This window comes from Neophocaena asiaeorientalis, unplaced genomic scaffold, assembly GCF_003031525.2.
Source record: "Neophocaena asiaeorientalis asiaeorientalis breed wild unplaced genomic scaffold, Neophocaena_asiaeorientalis_V1.1 scaffold679, whole genome shotgun sequence".
Lineage (NCBI taxonomy): Eukaryota > Metazoa > Chordata > Mammalia > Artiodactyla > Phocoenidae > Neophocaena > Neophocaena asiaeorientalis.
This window is the reverse complement of record NW_020175531.1, coordinates 119,079-125,078: the sequence shown is the minus strand read 5'-3', so window position 1 is coordinate 125,078 and position 6,000 is coordinate 119,079. Positions and strand designations below refer to the sequence as shown.

The 6,000-nt window shown below is 41.0% G+C and overlaps 1 pseudogene; it reads right to left on the bottom strand.

Annotated features, from left to right (window-relative positions):
• Positions 1-2,201: 2,201 nt before the first annotated feature.
• LOC112415966 (insulin-like growth factor-binding protein 3 receptor pseudogene) lies at positions 2,202-2,954 on the bottom strand (annotated as a pseudogene).
• Positions 2,955-6,000: the final 3,046 nt, after the last annotated feature.

Here is a 6,000-nt window from a genome sequence, read left to right as displayed (position 1 = left end):
TTGTTTTTTTTTTTTTTTTTGGCTGCACCCACCAGCTTGTGGGATCTTAGTTCCCCAGCCAGAGACTGAACCTAGGCCCTGGACAGTGATAGTGCAGAGTCCTAAGCACTGGACCACCAGGGACTTCCCAAGGTTTGATTTTTTTAAAAATAGAATTAGGCTTTTTATCTTGTGTCATTTAACAGTCTGTTTCCTTACCACCAATTTATTTTAATTTTGGATTAAATAAATAATTTTGTTTTTGAGATATTCCTAACCACTAGGCCACCAGGGAACTCCCTATAGGATTTTTTTTTAATTTATTTTATTTTTGGTTGCGCTGCATGCAGCATGTGGGATCTTAGTTCCTCAGCCAGGGATGGAACCCATGCCACCTGCAGTGGAAGTGCAGAGTCTTAACTGGATAGCCAAGGAAATCCCCAAAATTGATTTTATTAAAATATAGTTGATTTACAATGTTGTGTTGGTTTCTGATGTACAGCAAAGTGATTCAGTTATATATATATATATATTACATATATAAAATATATATATATATTCTTTTTCATTCAGGATACTGAATACAGTTCCCTGTGCTATATAGTAGGACCTAATAGTTTGCAACTGCTAATCCCAACTCCATCCCTCCCCTACTCTCCCTTCCCCTGGGCAAACACAACTTTGTTCTTCAGGTCTGTGAGTCTGTTTCATAGATAAATTCATTTGTGTCATATTTTAGATTTCACATATAAGTGATTGCATATGGTATTTGTCCTTGTCTTTCTGGATGACTTTACTTAGTAGGATAATCTCTAGGGTCATCCATGTTGCTGCTAATGGCATTATTTCGTTGTTTTTTTATGGCTGAGTAATATTCCATTGTATATATGTACCACATCTTCTTTATCCATTCATTTGTCAATGGACATTTAGGTTGTTTTGATGTCTTGGCTATTGTAGATAGCACTGCTATAGACATAGGGGTGCATGTGTCTTTTCAAATTAGTTTTGTCCAGATATACACCCAGGAGTGGGATTGCTGGATCATATGGTAACTCTATTTTTAGTTTTTTTTTTTAATTAAGCTTTATTGGAGTATGGTTGTATTCGTTTCTTGATGTACAGCAAAGTGAATTAGTCATATGTATACAAATATCCACTGTTTTTTTAGATTTCCTTCCCATTTAGGTCACCACAGAGCACTGAGTAGAGTTTCCTGTGCTATACAGCAGGCTTTCATTAGTTATCTATTTTATACATAGTAGTGTATATATGTCAGTCCCAGTCTCCCAATTCATCCACCCCTCTACCCTCCTTGGTAGCCATTCATCTGTTCGCTACATCTATGTCTCTACTTCTGCTTTGCATCCTTTCAAATTATGGTTTTCTCAGGGTATATGCTGAGTAGTGGGATTGCTGGATCATATGGTAGTTCTATTTTTAGTTTTTTAAGGAACCTCCATACTGTTCTCCATAGTGGCTGTATCAATTTATATTCCCACTAACAGTGCAAGAGTGTTCCCTTTTCTCCACACCCTCTCCAGCATTTATTGTTTGTATATTTTTTGATGATGGCCATTCTGACCAGTGTGAAGTGATACCTCATTGTAGTTTTGAGTTCTCTAATAATTAGTGGTGTTGCACATCTTTTCTTGTGTCACTTGGCCATCTCTATGTCTTCTTTGGAGAAATGTCTGTTTAGGTCTTCTACCCATTTTTTGATTGGGTGGTTTGTTTTTTTGATATTGAGCTGCATGAGCTGTTTGTATATTTGGGAGATTAATCAGTTGCTTCATTTGAAATATTTTCTCCCATTCTGAGGGTTATCTTTTTGTATAGTGTATGGTTTCCTTTGCTGTGCAAAAGCTTTTAAGTTTCATTAGATCCCATTTGTTTATTTTTGTTTTTATTTTCATTACTCTAGGCAGTGGATCAAAAAAAGATCTTGCTGTGATTTATGTCAGAGAGTGTTCTGTCTATATTTTCCTCTGAGAGTTTTACAGTATCCAGCCTTACATTTAGGTCTTTAATTCATTTTGTGTTTATTTTTGTGTATGCTGTTAGAGAGTGTTCTTTTTTTGAGGGGAGGCAAAAAATCCTTTTATTTCCCCCCCCCCCCACATTCCAGCTCTCCACTTTTTGTAACATCTCTTCCAACTCAGAATCAAGGCCCAAGAAGTTGACTCACACCTGAGAATGAGACGGGAACTAGGCCAGTGCCCTCAGAACCAGGTTCTAGACCAGTAGGACTCTGGCGCAGCTGGAAGCACACAGCAGTGAGACAGCAGAGAAAGCCACAGAAGAGAAGGAAGGAGCCCAAAACCAGCAGCCTAGAGCTACACAGAGCCAGCTCCTCGGAGGTGAGCAACTTGCTGAGCACAAGACCTCTGAGGCTTCAGATGCTGACATACTCCTCAGTCATCCTAGGGCTCAGGGTAGAATTTCCTGTTCCCTCCTCCAAGCAGGACATGGGAGGCTGGCTGGAGGGCAGGATTACTGGAGCACCACTAAAATATAGGCAGGTTCCTGGGGTCCTTTCTTTGGTCACCCTGGCTGTAATGAGGACCAGCTCTCCTGCAGAAGATCCTTTCAATCCCATCCGACTACCCTGGACCTCGGCTTGGAATGTCTGGGTCTTGTTCCTGTCTAGACCATCTCCGAAGTTCAAGGTAGTCAGTAAGCCCACAACGCGAGCCACGCCACTTCCCTGTGACTGTCCCATTCACAGGGCAAAGGGTCAGCTGGCCAAAAGATCTCAGGAAGGAGACCTAGTCCTGAGGGATGTCAGAGCTGCACAGGCCAGTCTTGTGGGTGAGGAGGAAGCAACCAAGGCCCAGGCCAGAAAGGCCCAGAAGCAGCAGGATCAAAGTGATACAGACCAGAGGTGGATGGTGGGCCAGGCAGAGATACAGGTTGTGCCCTGCCTGGCAGCTGCCCATGGAGAGCAGAGGGGTCTGGGAATCCAGGAAGAGCCACTTGGAGCCGGGCAGAGGCTGGCACCCCCTGTGACATCACGTGTGGAGTAGCAAAGGGTGGGAGTGTTCTAATTTCATTCTTTTACATGTAGCCATCCAGTTTTCCCAGCACCACTTTTGAAAAGACTGTCATTTCTCCATTGTATATTCTGGCTTCTTTTGTCTAGATTAGGTGGCCATAGGTGCGTGGGTTTATCTCCGGACTTTCTATTCTGTTCCATTGATCTATATTTCTATTTCATAAGTAGGTTTGCTTGTGTCATATTTTAGATTCCACATATAAGTGACACCATATGGTATTTGTCTTTCTCTTTCTGACTTACTTCATTTAGTATGATAATCTCTAGGGCCATCCATGTTGCAAGTGGCATTATTTCATTCTTTTTATGGCTGAGTAATATTCCATTTTACATCTTTATCCATTCATCTGTCAGTGGAGATTTAGGTTGTTTCTATGTCTTGACTATTGTGAATAGTGCTGTTGTGAGCAAAGGGGTGCCTGTGTCTTTTCAAATTATAGTTTTGTCCAGATATATGTTCAGGACTGGGATTACTGGATCCTATGGTAACTCTATTTTTAGTTTTTTGAGGAACCTCCATACTATTTTCCACAGTGGCTGCACCAATTTACATTCCCATCAACAGTATAGGAAGTGGAACCTATAGGATTTTTTTTTAAAGAATTCTATCCTTTTTAAATTAATTTATTTACTTTTGCTGTGTTGGGTCTTCGTTTCTGTGCGAGGACTTTCTCTAGTTGTGGCAAGTGGGGACCACTCTTCATCGCGGTGCGCGGGCCTCTCACTGTCGCGGCCTGTCATGTTGCAGAGCACAGGCTCCAGACGCACAGGCTCAGTAGTTGTGGCTCACGGGCCTAGTTGCTCCGCGGCATGTGGGATCTTCCCAGACCAGGGCTCGAACCGTGTCCCCTGCATTAAGCAGATAGATTCTCAACCACTGCACCACCAGGGAAGCCCAACCTATAGGATTTTTTATGTTCTTCAAGCTTCTAGAAGTTTCGTGTTGTGCTAATTTTCAGAGTTTTGTAAACAATTCCTTAGCCAGATTCAATCACCTTTCTTTTTGGCACTTTCACTCTGCCTTTACATTCTCAACCTGAAGAAGGCAGGCTGTTTAGTTGGTTTTCCTGAAGAAAATCTTTAACCTCTAATTCTATCTGCAGAGAATAGAAATACATGAAGCATTTCCTGTGGTTTGTAGAATTAGATCTCAAAATTAAGGTACATGTATGTTGAACATATTCAAGTGCATTTTAAGCTTGTGAGCATATGAGATAAATTTAGAGATTAGGGATTATTTAGTTTCTTCATCTTTATGCCAAAGAGCAGTGTTTTATCCCTGAGCTATTTCTAAGGGTTGCCAGGATTTTCTGCATGATCATGCTACCAACTACTTCCGTTGTTTCCACTTCAGTGTGGTTCAGGGAAATGTAAGCTGAGAATTAGACTGGGATTTAATACCCAGGGTTACAACTAACTTGCCTAATAACCTTGGACAAATCACAAAAGCCTTACTAGGCCTTTTTTCCTTATATGTGAAGTGGGGAATGATAATACTTACCTCTTAGTTTGGATATGAAGATTAAATGGTATCTCACAATCCACCTTGCTAGCATGGGTTGTAAGTTTGGATTTTAAAATTTTCTAATTAATCACTAGAATCTCTACATGTAAATCAGTTTGGGGTCCCCTATTTAAAATCTCCTTTACAAATTTACTAAGAACTCTAGGTGCTTACTCTTCCAAAGGAGACTCTTGTCAACCCCAAATGGAGAGAAACTCAGAAAAGCGTGACCAGTCCACTGGTAGGTCCTGGACTCAAATGCTATTGTTTTGTTGAGACCTTTTGAATAAATTGCTTCTACTGAGGCCATTGAGTGCTCACCCACTGCTGGCATGCCCCTTCTGGTCCAGGTCCTTGCACACAACTTGGTGGTGCCCAAGCTTGGCCTCTCAATGTTACTTGTCTACTGGTTACATTCATCTACTCAGTTATTGTGTCCTGTATCACCCTGTGACATCTGTGTCAAGACAACTGGATCCAGAGGAACTTGTCACCAGTCCAGACATCACTTCTTTTCTTGATGTGTAATTAGATTTTAATATATTTTCCTACCAGTGGACCTCAGTTGGAATCAACCTAATTCATTTAAGAAATTCTGATAACGCTGAATTTCAAAAGGCAAGGCCAAGAACAACTTCACCTTTGGAGACTCCTTAAGTCCACTTTGCAGATTTAGCCCACTCCTCCCAGCTATCAGAGCTGAGTACCAAGCAAATCACCAAAGTTCATATCACTTCATCATCTATCAGGAATGGCTTACTAAACTTAAATTTGTATTATTAAGAAGGGTCTTTCAGGTGATTTGGGAACAAGGAAGGACTACCAAGGGACTTATTTTTTTTAACCAAGGGACTTTTTGGCAATATCCAGACAGAAATAATGTGATACCTTCTTACTAAATAAGGTTAAAAAAAAGTTCTGCTTCACCCCACAGAGCCATATATGTGTAAAGTACCTAGCATGCCTCTGTTAGTTATTAGGTGCTCAAAAAATGTTAGTTCTCTCCTTTCTCAATTCCCCTTCATCTTGACCACCCGTCTGCATCATTTAGGTGGGAACACATAGCTTTCTGTGAGAAAGAGTGTGGCATCTGGTGTTTTGAAGCTTCAGTTTAGTGGAACCATATTTTCCTTGTCTGGTTTTGCCAACAAAACCTGTGTCTGTGTGGTTAAGGCACACAGAGGGGCCCCGGGTCATTGCAGTCAGAGGCTAACCTCACACTCTGTCTTCAGCTTTCCAGACAAGCTCTTTACTACATTTATAGCTGAATTCCCAGACCTCACTACAAGACCCAGGGGTGTGGCATCTCAAAGCTGATTCTATTCTTCAAAAGAAAGTGACAGCTCCCTTGAATTATTTTGGGTTCAGTAGTGAGTCACCACATGTTTCATGAGACAAATCAGGTGCTTAATACCATATTAGTCTTACAGGTGTTTAATTATTGGCTTTAGACACAAATTCT